The following is a 15,425-nucleotide window of genomic DNA, read 5'->3' on the forward strand; positions in this document are numbered from 1 at the left end:
GTAGACACAAAATGACGGAGTAACTGGGAGTAGACCAGTTGGGGGTGGCAACCACCTCCTCTTCCCGACTCTTAGGGTTTCCCCGAAAGGCGTGGTGGGTGAGGTCAAACTTCACTGCCCCCAAAGAAGAACACAAAATCTAATAGAGCTTTGATGGCAAATGAACCGATGAGTGGGTGGCAGGGAGAAAGGTGTGTGGTGTTGCCTGAAATGGCAGCCAGTTCCTCCAGGTGTCACTCCACCAACTCCGAAGACTGCCGACTGTTTCTGCCCCCAGGCTGGAAGGACCCGAGGAATCAACAAGATGGTCGCTCCTCACCTGGATGGGTGGGAAGGAACAGCAAGAGGGGGAGGGGGGGGGGGGGAGGGGGGGAGGGGTTTACAGGTGAATGGAGTCACGGGACACCTGCCCGAAACATAGCACAAATCCGGAGGAGCCCTGAACTAAAGCACGGGGGCTTGTTAATCGCAGTCAGCCAGCAGCTCACAACTACCCATCAATTGGTCCATCTGAAGGGTTTGTACCGCAGCTGAGTACCGCCCCAGCTCCCAGCTGCAATGACAACCCACTTGCTCAACTCTAGCCCGCAACATCTTCCCCTCAGCCTCGGTGTTTCAGCTGCTCTCCGCGAGGCTTCCACCAGTTTTGTCAGAGAGCACACTGTCACACTGGCCGTTGGTGGTTGTGGGGGCTGGGGCTTGGGGCCTGATCTCATCGTACATCATTCTCTGGAGATGTACCTGAGGGGAGGGGGGTCTCCCAGAGGGAGGGGGGACTTGGGAGGGAGGGAGACAAACATGACATGGGGTTTCCGCCAGGGAAGGGTTTCTTGGACAGATTTAAGTCACAGATCTTCATTTGAAACTTTTTTTGCACCTTTTTGGTCCAGAGGCTGGTTTTTGTTTTTGTTTATATAATACAGACATTCATAAAATAAATGAAATTTAAAAAAAAAAAAAAACTGTTTTTGCATGGAGAAACATTCTTAATGAGAATTGAAAAGTGTTTTTGATTGTTTTTAAAAAAAAATCTACGAACCAGATGTTTAAATCGACGCAAGGAATCTCCTTCCGCTGGTGAGGAAACTCCCGAAGATGATGAAGAACTTGCCGGGAAGTACCGAGATAATATTAAAGTGTGACATCTTGTGCAACACATTATTTACAGGGACCAGCTCGCGAAACTCCAGTCATTTGAAAAGTGCTTAAAGCAGAACTAATTTGTTCTAATACCAACAGCAAGAGCAAGTTCCCCAAAATTGTGGAGGTCGTCATTGTGTCCTCAATAAATGCAGAGAGGATCTACGAGGATTTCTGTGGCCAGGATTGGTTGTGGCAAAGTTGTAAAATTGTCCCTAGTGTGTTGGTTAGTGTGTGTGTGTGTGTGTGTACGGGGAGATCGCTGGTTGGCACGGACTTGTTGGGCCGAAGGGCTTGTTTCCGCGCTGTATCTAAACCCAAAAGTGTAAAAGATCACCCTGAAGGGTTTTTTTTGGAGGTCCCATCCCTTTCAACTTTTTCCTGACATGCTAAAATACTTTCTGGATCTTCTCAACACTCTGTGTAACCCCAACACAAATACAATACAACCTGTAATTGAATCCTGTTAAATGATAGTCCCAGTGACTTGCTTGTGGTGCTTCTATATTTTATTTACATTCCTCCGTTCTAATGTACAGATTATTGGAGCGCTATGTCAACCAATTCCCATTCGCCACAATTTTGATTTAACTGTGTAGGAAAGAACTGCAGATGCTGGTTTACACCGAAGATAGACACAAAAAGCTGGAGGAACTCAGCGGGACAGGCAGCATCTCTGGAGAGAAGGAATAGGTGTTTAAGAAGGAACTGCAGATGCTGGAAAATCGAAGGTAGACAAAAGCGCTGGAGAAACTCAGCGGGTGCAGCAGCATCTGTGGAGCAAAGGAAATAGGCGACGTTTCGGACCGAAACCCTTCTTCAGACTTCAGAAGGAATAGGTCACGTTTCGGGTCGAGACTCTTCTTCAGTCTTCTCAACCCAAAACGTCACCCATTCCTTCTCTCCAGAGACGCTGCCTGTCCCGCTGAGTTACTCCAGCTTTTTTGTGTCTATCTTCCATTTAACTATAGCCCATTGCACACCAAAACCTCATGCTTAATAATGGAGCCTTTGAATGAATGAAGCAATTCATGCACATGTCCCGACACCCATCAGTGGAACTTCACCAGCAACATTTACAGTCAAAGTAGTTATGGTCAACTCCTACTCTGGTTTCAATTTTGCGTCTATTTATTCGGCGTGGTACTCTTTGATTGAAAAGGTCCTGATCTTATGAATCAGCCTACTCTGTGTTTAGTTATTGAAGGCCTGTATTCCCTTTAAGAATAATTAGTGCATGCATGGACTTACTATTTTTTGATGTCTTAATTACTTAATCATTTACAGATTGTAAGTGTGTTTCGACTATATTTGAGCCTACATTATTGTTCCTTCCACTGACATTAAGGGTGTTATGAGTGTCAGCTACCTTGGTGCTGGGAAATGATTCACTGTGGGCAGTTTCTACCCACAGGGCACATTCTGAGTCACTGCAGGGATGCAGGTGGGGAGAGATTTATCTACTTGGTTCCACCGCTCAGAGCAGAGATTTTTTTTTAGACTCTTGTACTTCTCATCTTCACATAATGCATCGATCCTAAAGAAAATTCCACCGGCCATCTAAAACAAAGGCAGAACGTGTTTGAGCCACTCGACAGGTTAGGCAGCATTGGTGGGGAGAGAAATATGAATGACTGGGTCAGGTTGATGTGTGGGAAGGGAACTGCAGGTGCTGGTTGAAACCAAAGATAGACACAAAAGGCTGGAGTCACTCTGACTGAAGAAAGGTCTCGACCCAAAAAGTCGCCTATTCCTTTTCTCCAGAGACATTCTGCCTGACCCGCTGAGTTACTCCAGTAATTCTCTACTTTGCAAAGGCTCTGGTGGTTGGTAGTTGAATATATTCAAGTCAGAGTCTGCTAGGTGTTTCAACATTAAGATTCAAGATTCAAGAGAGTTTATTGTTGTGTGTCCCAGATAGGACAATCAAATTCTTGTTTTGCTACATTAAGGACATGACTTGAGCATTGTCCGCGAGCATTGCCACTTTCATTTCACTGCACATCTCGTATGTGTATGTGACAAATAAACTTGACTTGACTTGACTTCGAATAGGGGCAGAGTGTGTTTATGAGTGTGAAGTCGAGCTCGGTTATCGACTATGAAATTATTGAATGGCAGCAACTAGATAGCGGTCCTGAGCTACCATTTATCTAATTGGATACCCTCTGACTATCTTTAATCAGAATTCATCAGCACATGAAGAGTCAATTCTCTGTACATTAAAAAATGTTTAAGAAGGAACTGCAGAAGCTGGAAAAATCGAAGGTAGACAAAAATGCTGGAGAAACTCAGCGGGTGAGGCAGCATCTATGGAGCGAAGGAATAGGTGACGTTTCTTGTCGAGACCCGAAACGTCACCTATTCCTTCGCTCCATAGATGCTGCCTCACCCGCTGAGTTTCTCCAGCATTTTTGTCTGCATTGTATATTAAAAATATATTTATTACTGATGCCTTATCAGGGGAATCATCCTGCCGGCACCCGTTTTAGAAAATACAGACTTTGTATTCACAGCCTCTGGCTTTTAGGACAATTGCTTTATCTCATGAATCTCATTAAACTTTGTTTCAATTCCAGCCAAGATGAATAATCCCGGGTGAAACAGCAATTCTCTTGTGCTTGTTGCAACACACGGTACAGCATTTGGTGTCCACAATGTGGCCTCCTCCACGTTAGACAACAATCCAAACACAGATTGGGTGATTGTTTTAATTTAGTTTAGAGATACAGCGCAGAGGTAGGCCCTTCGGCCCATCGAGTCCGCGCCGATCATCGATCCCCGGCATACTTGCACTATCCTACACACACTAGGGACAATTCACACTTATACCAAGCCAATTAACCTACAAACCTATACGGCTTTGGAGTGTGGGAGGAAACCGGAGCTCCCGGAGAAAACCCACGCAGGTCACGGGCAGCGCGTGCAAACTCCGTACAGACAGCACCCGTAGTCAGGGCCTATCCCGGGTCTCTGGCACTGCAAGATAACAACTCTACCGCTGCGCCACCGTGCTGCCCTAGATAGATTTTCACGGCAGCTGCACTCAGTGTACAGGAGTGAGTAACTCTGAGTTCTGGTTGCCTGCCAGTTTAAGTCACCAGCCTACTCCCACTCTGCCTCTGCCCCCCCCCCCCCCCCCTGCACTGCTACAACACTGATCTTCCAACTGGGCACGTTGTAGCCTCTGGCCTCTATCGAGTTCCCCAACTTTAAATAACTCGCTCTTCATAAGTCATTAGAGTCGAGGTCAATGTCGATGACCCAGGCCACAAGTGTCTCACAGAAACATAGAGAAGCAATGCAAATGCAGGACGAGACCATTTGGCACGGTCATTCAATGATCATGGCAGATCATCCAGAATCAGTACCCCGTTCCTGCTTTCTCCCCATATCCCTTGATTCCTTTAGAACGATACTGAACTCCCTCCAGTGAGTGAGCCCACAGCAGGCAGGGGGTTTGTGCTTCCAAAGCACATTTTACGCACAAGTGTGACTCTCAGTACATCTGGACCAATAATGTGCTTTGTGGGGTTAATGTTCGGAATGTGCCGTTTTGTACACAAACGGAAATGGTGTCTAACCAAATGTTCTTCCGCAGTGAAATTAACCAAGGATAAATATTGGCCTGAAGAAGGGCCACGGCCCGAAATGTCACCCATTCCTTCTCTGCCTGACCCGCTGAGTTCCTCCAGCTTTTTGTGTCTACCTTTGGTTCAAAGATACCCAGAGAGTTGTGAATCTGTGGAATTCTCTGCCACAGAAGGCAGTGGAGGCCAATTAACTGGATGTTTTCAGGAGAGAGTTAGATTTAACTCTTAGGGCTAATGGAATCTAGGGATATGGGAGAGAAAGCAGGCACTGATTTTGGAAGATCAGCCATGATCATATTGAATGGCGGTGCTGGTTCGAAGGGCCGATTGGCCTACTCCTACACCTATTTTCTACGTTTCTGTGTAAACCAGCATCTGCAGTTCCGTCCTACACGGCCTACACCTCCCAATTTGTTACACGCAGTGACGCACACACACACTCCCATGTTTCCTGGATTTGCCACTCTGTTGTGAGTTGAGACGTGCGTTTGCACTTTCCCAGAGTGGGGTGTCAGAACCTTGCCCATCCCCTGAGCCGGAAACGGAGCCTGTCCCGGATTTAATGCCGAACGTGTTGCCTCTGCCCCGACCCATCTGAAGGTTATGCGTTGTATCTGTGAGTCATTCAGGTTTCTCGTGTGAGATCAAGATCTTGAGACGTGCTGATCAATAGTGGGATTAGCTTCGCGCTGTCATATCAGATGTGACACGGGCAGTGAGTGAAAACTGAACCAAGCGGGTGAGCTGCAACAGAGAACAGGCAATGGGGGAGGGAAGGCATAAGATAGCAGCGACAGAATTCATCCACTTTGTTCCCCACTACTTCCTTTGTTTTGATTAGCATCAAAACTTCAAAGGTTTATTATTTTTTTTTCTTGCAACGACGGGCTGTGAACGGTTCACAATCTGTTATCCGGCATTGTAATCATGCAGAAGATAGGCACAAGGTGCCGGAGCAGCTCAGCGTCGCTGGAGAGAAGGAATGGGTGATGTTCCATGCCGGGACCCTTCTTCAGACCTCAACTCAGCCTGAATTGAGAAATGATTCTTCTTCTTCTGTCGAATGTCTTTTAGACCTGCAGCTCCGTTGAGGCGAGCCAGGCCAACGTGGGTGTCATCGTCCAGGTCAATCAGACCTCGTTCACCATTCGGTGGCCGGTGTTTGGGGCAACTGGTGACGATGTGCTCCACTGTCTGTGTTGGGCCCCCACACTTGAATTGAGAAATGAGTCTGAAGAAGAGATCCGACCCGAAACGGCAGCCATTCCTTTTGTCCAGAGATGCCGTCTAACCCGCTGAGTTACTCCAGCATTTTGGTTTAAACCAGCATCTGCAGTTCCTTTTAACACATTGCAATCTTGCATGGATAGGACAGGTTTGCTGGGATATGGACCAAGCGCAGGCAGGTGGGACTAGTGTAGCTGGGGCATGTTGGCTGGTGTGGGCAAGTTGGGCCGATGGGCCTGTTTCCACACTGTATCACTCTATGATTCGTTGACTCTAATGCTAGAATGGCCGTTGTACCTCTGCTCAGCTCGAGGACAACTTACTTTCACTTCAGTTCTGTGGGTTGTGAGGTGGCTGTTTGGGCCGCTGTGGGGACCCACTGTCTATGGCACTAGTCAGGTGGAGGCCCCTGAGATGCAGGTATGGGAGGTAGCTATTGCACTTACCAGGGCGGTCACGGTGGCGCAGCGGTAGAGTTGCTGCCTTACAGCGAATGCAGCTCCGGAGACCCGGGTTCAATCCCGTCTACGGGTTCTGTTTGTACGGAGTTTTCACGTTCTTCCCGTGACCTGCGTGGGTTTTCTCCAAGATCTTCGGTTTCCTCCCACACTCCAAAGACGTACAGGTTTGTAGGTTAATTGGATTGGCAAATGTAAAAAATGTCCCTAGTGGGTGTAAGATAGTGTTAATGTGTGCGGGGATCGCTGGTCAGCACGGGCCCGTTGGGCCGAAGGGCCTGTTTCCGCGCTGTATCTCTAAACTACAATTTTCACTGGGCTTCTGTTTGCTCTTGACAGAGATTCCTGGGTCTCGGTGCCCCTTCATTTGGAGCGGGAATGGGACAAAACCATTTCCAAATTGGTGAGTGAGGCAAGGATGTTCCCAGAACATCCGTTAAGAATTTCCTCTCATCTCCAGGCAATTTCCAGCATTTTGTGTCTATCTCTGGAGCATCTTGTTCGGAGTGGGCAAGTTGGGCTGAAGGGCCTGTTTCCATGCTAACCCTTGCTTGGTTCTCCTCCCACATGTGCTACCTGAGCTGCTGGGTGTTTTCAATATATATTTATATGTATTTGCTATGAATGCCACAAGCTGATTTGAAAAACAGAAGTGGAAACGCATGGTCAAGAGTGCGTGAAATGTTCAGGGCGAGTGCCAGAGATGAGTTGAGTTGAGAGATGAGTTCCTGAACCAACAGATGTCACATTGCATCCTACCTCCATGTTGTACCACACACACACACACCAGTGATCATCATGCATGTTAAAAACAATGCCACAGACTGCGGGCAACTATAAATGACACGGAAACTGACTCAAAACACGAGCAGACAAGATGCATGATCGGCAGTGTGTAAAATGTAGCAGATATTCAGCTGGGTGGTAATGGGGGGGCTGAGGAGAACATTTGTTGGCTATTTCATGCAAAGGCTATAGAGAAGGATTGGGTTGACTTGGCCAGTCAGAGCTACAATGTGTAGATGTTGGATTGGCCAAAGATCATAAGTGATAGGAGCAGAATTAGGCCATTCGGCCCATCGAGTCTACTCCACCATGGCTGATCTATCTCTCCCTCTCAACCCCATTCTCCTGCCTTCTCCCCCTAACCCCTGACACCCGTACTAATCTAGACAGTGTCAATCTCCGCCTTAAAAACATCCATTGACTTGGCCTCCACTGTTTGGTTTATGGCACATGGATTATTTGGCACCGGATTGGATGGAAAGATTTCACAAGATCATAAGACATAAGTGCACAATTAGGCCATTCGGCCCATCCTCTGCTCTGCCATTCCATCATGACTGATCTATCTCTCCCTCTCAACCCCATTCTCCTGCCCTCTCCCCATAACCTTTGATACCCTTACTAATCCAGAATCTATCAATCTCCGCTTTAAAAATGCCAATGCCTTGGTCTCCAAAGCCGTCTGTGACAATAAATTCCACAGATTCATCACCCTCTAGCTGAAGAAATCCTGCTCAGAAAAGCTGGTCTGCACTGTCGCCCTCTCACCCAGGTCTACAAAGGACTGATAGAGAGCATCCTCACCACAGGCATCACGGTGTGATATGGAAACACCACACAGACAGAGAGGAAGGCTCTACAAAGAGTCATAAAGACTGCAGAGAGGATTATCAGAACGGAACTCCCCTCCATGGATACAATCTATACACAGCGCTGTCAAAAAAGAGCCGAGAGAATCATCAGAGACACACTACATCCAACTCACTCCCTGCTCAAACACAAAAGCTGCACATACAACCTCAGGCACAGACGAGCGGACGGCATCGTCACAATCAGAACACGCTTTTTTTAAGAGCTTTTTCCCTGCCACAGTGAGACTCTTGGCCAAAATGAACTGATGTCCTGACCTACCTCATAGCACATCATATTATATTATAGTATATTGTCTCCTGGGCCTGTGCAATTTACAATGCAATCGACACTTTTTATATCGGGTTTGTGTAATTTACAACGCTCTCACTTTCCCCTTTATACAGGGTTTTAGGCATTTTCTTTCTTTTTTAGTTCTAGAGAAGTATATGTTTTTATAGATTATGTGTCTTCTGTGTGTCTTTTTAACTTGACTTGACTCTCTGAACAACCGCACAAGAGTTCCTATGTGTGTAAGCACAAATGGCAAATAAAGCTTTTGACCTTTTTGACCTTTGACCTTCCTCATCTCTATTCTGAAGGTACGGTCTTTTATTCTGAGGCTGTTTCCTCTGGTCCTAGATTCTACCAGTAACGGCAACATCCTCTCCATGCCCAGTCTATCCAGACTTTTCATTATCCAGTCGGTTTCAATGACATCCCCCTTTCGTCTTTCTAAACTCCAGCGAGTACAGGCCCAGTGTAATCAAACGCTCCTCGTATATCAACTCCAATCATCAGCAGGATTATCCTTGTAAACCTTCTCAGGACCCCCGCCACTGCCAGCACATCCATCCTCAGATAAATGGTAGAGAATGAAAGGCAAGACTGATGATTGGACTTCCACCTTGGCAGGTGTGGTCTTGTTTAGAATTGACTTCTGCAAGAAGCCGGTGACGAGTTTATCTCAATCAAAGCTCTTAATGTATGTCGGACAAAACTGACCGAGAATGACCATGAATGTTGTTAAGTGGTCGGAGACCAAATGGCCATCCTCCTGGTCGAAGATGAAGGCCCAGCAAGGCTGGAAGGTTGCTTCTGTACACGACTGGGTTTGCGTAGATCGCGTGAAATTTTAAAATGAGTTTTTGAGATGTTTGGACTTAAAGGAGGAAAGGGAGTAAAGTTCGGATGGAAAAAAACTAAAATCATTTTAATTAAAAGGTAAATTGGAGGAGCAGCAGCACCTCATATTTCGCTTGGGCAGTTTACTCCCCAGCGGTATGGACATTGACTTCTCCAATTTCAGGTAGTCCCTGCTTTCTCCCTCCTTCCCCTCCCCTTCCCAGCTCTCCCACAGCCCACTGTCTCCGCCTCTTCCTTTCTTCTTCCCGCCCCCCCCCCCACCTCCACATCAGTCTGAAGACGGGTCTCGACCCGAAACGTCGCCTATTTCCTTCGCTCCATAGATGCTGCCTCACCCGCTGAGTTTCCCCAGCACTTTTGTCTACTTTAATTAAAAGAAGAATCGTTTTAAATTAGAACAAAAGAGAAGGTTTAGCGGGTTCAAGGAAGAGATATCATGTTTTCCTCAAATACAGACCTTCGGTTTCAGAACAAGCTAGATAAAACACTTCAGAAACGGGCAGGAAATCAGATTATTCTGTAAATTCTGCGTTATTCATCTTTTAACCCTGGCCAGGATGTATTCTTCTCGGGGAGTTGAGAGACATATCTCCCCAAGATCTGATACCCACCAGTTCCTTCATTCTGACCCTTGAGTATATTAATTTTTTTTTAAAAAATTATTAAATCATTGAGAACATTAGCGACGCAGTGGTGCTGGTTTAAGACGGGCAATATACGTATAGAATGTGCATGATGGGGTGAGAAAGAAGCTACTTCTTCCAGCAAGGATGCCAGAATAATAGCCCTGTCCCACTATGCGAGTTCATTCCAAGAGCTCTCCTGAGTTTAAAAAAAATCAAACTCGGGGTAAGCACGGAGAATGAACGTAGCGGGTACGTCGGAGCTCGGGGACGTCTCTTAGCGGCTCGTGACGCTAACGGCAGGTACTCGGGAAGACTCGCTAACGGCAGATCAGCACGGGAAGACTCGTGAAGATTTTTCAACATGATGAAAAATGTCCACGAGAGCCCCGAGTACCGACGAGCGTCCATTACCGTAAATCTCCGAGTTCGAATCAGGGCAAACTCGGGAGAACTCTTGGAATGAACTCGTACCGTGGGACAGGGGTTTAAAGGCGGTTACATCACAGATAGGTCTAGACCATTCAATGGTGATCAGCAAATAAATCTTCACATAAAGTGTAGCGGAGGTCTTCCCTGCTGAAATCAGTGTGAGTTGTTAAGGGGTTGTCCCACTTTACGAGTTTAATCCAAAACTTCTGCCGAGTTTAAAGGACCTAAACAAAAAATTTAAGATTGGGGTAATCTACGAACTCCTACGATCTTCCACGAGAACCCACGACTACCCTCACAGTCTACTACCGTCTGCCCAACAACTAACTACCAGTAAAAAGTTGCCATTTTTTTCATCCCGACTATTTTTTCACTCGTGGACATTTTTCATCGGGATGGAAAAAACGTCCCGACTTACCTGATGCCCCGAGTACCAACGGCTGGCGTAACGAGCCGCTACGATATATCTACCAACTCCTACGGGCTCGTTGCAAACATTCTGCGAGTTTGAATCAAGGGGAAAACTCGGGAGAATTTGTGAATTACCTCGTGAAAGTGGGACTGGCCCTTTAGACACTGGGGGTGGGGGGTGGGAAGGCGATGTAACACTGTGGGGTGTAACAGTCTACTTCCTCTACTTCCTGAGAAGATTACGGAGAGTCGGAGTCAAGAGTCAATTTTGACCCTGGAGGTCAAGGAAAACTCTCAGCTATACTTCTACAGGTGCACAACATAAGTAGATTTTACATGCTCCATCACGGTTGCCATCGTGGCTTGGTTCTCAACTTCTCCCCCCCCCCCCGCCCTGGAGAGGAAAAGACTACAAAAAGTAGTAAACACTGCCCAGTCCATCATCGGCTCTGACCTTCCTTCCGTCGAGGGGACTTATCGCAGTCGCTGCCTCAAAAAGGCTGGCAGCATCATCAAGGACCCACACCATCCTGGCCACACACTCATCTCCCTGCTACCTTCAGGTAGAAGGTACAGGAGCCTGAAGACTGCAACAACCAGGTTCAGGAATAGCTACTTCCCCACAGCCACCCACCTGGCTCGGACAAAACTCTGATTATTAATAACCACTTTCTGTTATTTGCACTTTACCAGTTTATTTATTCATGTGTGTATATATTTATATCATGGTATATGGACACATTTATCTGTTTTGTAGTAAATGCCTACTATTTTTTTTCTGTGTGCTTAAGCAAAGCAAGAATTTCATTGTCCTATACAGGGACACATGACAATAAACTCACTTGACTTGATATTAAAGACATTAACTAAGGAAGGTGGGCAGAGTAAGACATACATATCATCTTTGGTTTAAGAACAGGGGCAGCACAGTGGCGCAGTGGTAGAGTTGCTGCCATACAGCGATAGGGACCCTGGTTCGATCTTGACGTTGTCTGTACGAAGTTTGTACATTCTCCCCGTGACCGGGTGCTCCGGTTCCCTCCAAAACATGTAGATTTGTAGCTTAATTGGTTTCGGTAAAATTATAAATTGTCCCCAGTGTGTAGGATGATGCGAGCATTGTACGGGGTGATCACTTTTCAATGTCGACTCGGTGGTCCGAAAGGCCAGTTTCTGCGATGTATCTCTAGAGTTTAAAGTCTAAACAGGCTTGAGGGGCAGAATAGCCTCCCTCTGTTCTTCTATTTGAATGCTTTAAAATATCTTTGGAGTTTTCAAGGAAGCCAAGGTCTTAAATACAATGTGCAATGACATTATTCTGTTTGACAAGGATAGACACAAAATGCTGGAGTAACTCAGCGGGTCGGGCAACGCCTCTGGGTGACGTTTCAGGTGGAGGCGCTTCTTCAGACTGAGAGTCGGGAGAGAGGGAAACTAGAGATATGGATGGGTAAGGTGTAAAAAGGGCAGATCAAAGTAGATGATCAAGGGAATGTAGAATGGTTCATTGTTGACTGGGGGTGAGGTGGGGGGGGGGGGGGGTGACAAGAGGCACACAAAGGATGCTTGTTCTGAGGGCGCAACAAGAGCTTTTGTGTGGACTTTTGTTATCCTAATTTGAGGAAGGACATTCTTGCTATTGAGGGAGTGCAGCGTAGGTTTACAAGGTTAATTCCCGGGATGGTGGGAATGTCATATGCTGAGAGAATGGAGCAGCTGGGCTTGTACACTCTGGAGTTTAGAAGGATGAGACTGATTCCTGGGATGTCAGGACTTTCATATGAAGAAAGACTGGATAGACTCGGTTTGTACTCGCTAGAATTTAGAAGATTGAGGGGGGATCTTATAGAAACTTACAAAATTCTTAAGGGGTTGGACAGGCTAGATGCAGGAAGATTGTTTCCGATGTTGGGGAAGACCAGAACAAGGGGTCACAGTTTAAGGATAAGGGGGAAATCTTTTAGGACCGAGATGAGGAAAACATTTTTCACACAGAGAGTGGTGAATCTCTGGAATTCTCTGCCACAGAAGGTAGTTGAGGCCAGTTCATTGGCTATGATTTAAGAGGGAGTTAGATGTGGCCCTTGTGGCTAAAGGGATCAGGGGGTATGGAGAGAAGGCAGGTACAGGATACTGAGTTGGATGATCAGCCATGATCATATTGAATGGCGGTGCAGGCTCAAAGGGCTGAATGGCCTACTCCTGCACCGATTTTCTATGTTTCTATGTTTCTATGAGAGGCAATCTCATTGAAACATATAAAATTGTTAAGGGCTTGGACATGCTAGAGGCAGGAAACATGTTCCCGATGTTGGGGGAATCCAGAACCAGGGGCCACAGTTTAAGAATAAGGAGGAAACCATTTAGAACGGGGACAAGGAAACACTTTTTCAGAGAGAGAGTGGTGAGTCTGTGGAATTCTCTGCCTCAGAGGGCGGTGGAAGCCGGTTCTCTGGATGCTTTCAAGGGAGAGCTAGATAGGGCTCTTAAAAATAGCGGAGTCAGGGGATATGGGGAGAAGGCAGGAACGGGGTACTGATTGGGGATGATCAGTCATGATCACATTGAATGGTGGTGCAGGCTCGAAGGGCCGAATGGCCTCCTCCTGCACCTATTGTCTATTTTCACTGTACCTCGGTCCATGTGACAATAGACAACATTGAAGGGTGCGGGAGGGATGGAGAGCGAGGGAAAGCAAGGGTTTATAGTTAGAGAAATCAAAACTCATACCGCTGGGTTGGAAGCTGCTCAAGCGAAATATGACATTTAGGTTTCTTTTGCAGCCCGATTTATTTTTCATAGGTGTTTTCCTTGGTCTTTTGTTTTTACAAAGTGGCTCATCAACAGTTTGCAGGTGCATCCTCCGTGTGGTGGCCCTGAGCCCTTTGTTGAGTACCCGTAACATGAAAAACATCCTTAACATTCTGCAGCTCTCATTTCCTGCTTAAAAATCCGAGTTGTAATCAAAGTGTTTAATGCAAAAATATTGTTATTTTTAAACTCAATTCCGATACAATTTCACTTGAAAACATTAATTCCGTTTCTCACCTCTTGTGTTGCCTGAACTGCCGAGTGGTACCAGCATTTTTGATTTGATTTTCTATTTGAATGCTTTAAAATATCTTTGGAGTTTTCAAGGAAGCCAAGGTCTTAAATACAATGTGCAATGACATTATTCTGTTTGACAAGGATAGACACAGCTTAAGGATAACTCAGGGGAAATCGGGCAAAAACCGAGATGAGAGACCCCTGTTTTTCACACATGAGATTGTGTGCAGCGTTCTCTGAAAACTCTCTATCACAAAAGGGTCATGTCATAAGTAATAGGAGGCAGAATTCATTGGCAATAGTTACTCCACCAGGGAATCATGGCTGGCTATCTCTCCCTCCTAACCTCATTCTCCTGCCTTCTCCCCATAACCCCTGACACCCGTACTAATAAAGAATCTATCTCTGCTTTCAAAATATCCATTGGCTTGGCCTCTGCAGTCACCTGTGGCAAAGAATTCCACAGATTCACCACCCTCTGACTAAAGACATTCCTTCTCATCTCCTTCCTAAAGGAAGTCCTTTAATCCTGAGACTGTGACCTCGAGTCCTAGACTCTCCCACTCTCCCATTCAGAGTCAAACAAATTATTTTTTATTCCATTGATCTCCCATCTGCAGGAGAGAGAGAGAGGCCTGATCGCGTACAATCTATCCAGCTGTGATGCGATCAGCACTGTCCCACCTAACCAAAGCATGGCATTTTTTTATATGCATTGTGGAGGCCCATGTATAGAGGTTCGTAATCCAAAGCAAACAAGTGTATGATCTGCTGCTTCTGAAATCACTCTTCCTTTGAGACCATCCAAAAACACAGCACCTTGTGATTATAGCACCTTGTTTGATTTACTAGTCTAATTTACTAGTCTAATTACTGCTATTTATGCCTGGTAAACGTACACATCAGCTTTCAAAGATATCGTGTAAGAAAGTTCCATTTTGCTTATCGGAAAGAAAGTGCAAATGAGTGCCTGCAGCTATTGCGTTACATGTTTAAATGTATCTGGAATATATTTTTCCACTTACAGAGCATAAACAGGTAATTTTCTCCGTTTCATACTCCTCCGGTTAGCATCATGCATCAGGTGAAGCATTGTACCGATGGAAGGGGGAACTTGATCAGCTGATTTACCCCCTCGTTTATTTCAAATGGCAGCTCTTTGCGTAAAGGGCCTGTCCCACTTACGCAACCTTTACAGGCGACTGCTGGCACCCGTGATAGGTCACGGAAATTTTCAACATGTTGAAAATTCAGCAGCGACCAGAAAGACACTACGACTCTTTGGAGACCTCTCACAACCATACAGACCCTTCTTCAGACAGAAGTGTTCACAGATGTCCTTGTGCAATGCCAGGCTATAATTACTGCGGAGTTACTGCTCGGACTGCTATAATGCTGTGGCCTCTGAGAAAGAGTGGTTCTCTTGAAGAGAATATTCAAGTGTGGGTTGATCTTTTAACTCAACAGGAATACTTTGCGTCCACTATAGGTTTTTACATTGTGATGTGCAAGTTATTCTGAGTGTGTTAAAGTTGCCCGTGTCAGTGCACGTTTGTAAATAATGTACAGCAGAAATTTCAAACTGAAGAACCTGTGGTCTCCAATGTACGAGCAACACAGTGGCAAGGTTGGTGAACCAAATGTACAACAAAGAATTCAAGACTGTGAACAGTGTAGGATATGTCCTTTATCACTGAATAACAAAATGCATC

Source organism: Leucoraja erinacea, chromosome 32 (genome assembly GCF_028641065.1).
Source record: "Leucoraja erinacea ecotype New England chromosome 32, Leri_hhj_1, whole genome shotgun sequence".
Taxonomy (NCBI): Eukaryota; Metazoa; Chordata; class Chondrichthyes; order Rajiformes; family Rajidae; genus Leucoraja; species Leucoraja erinaceus.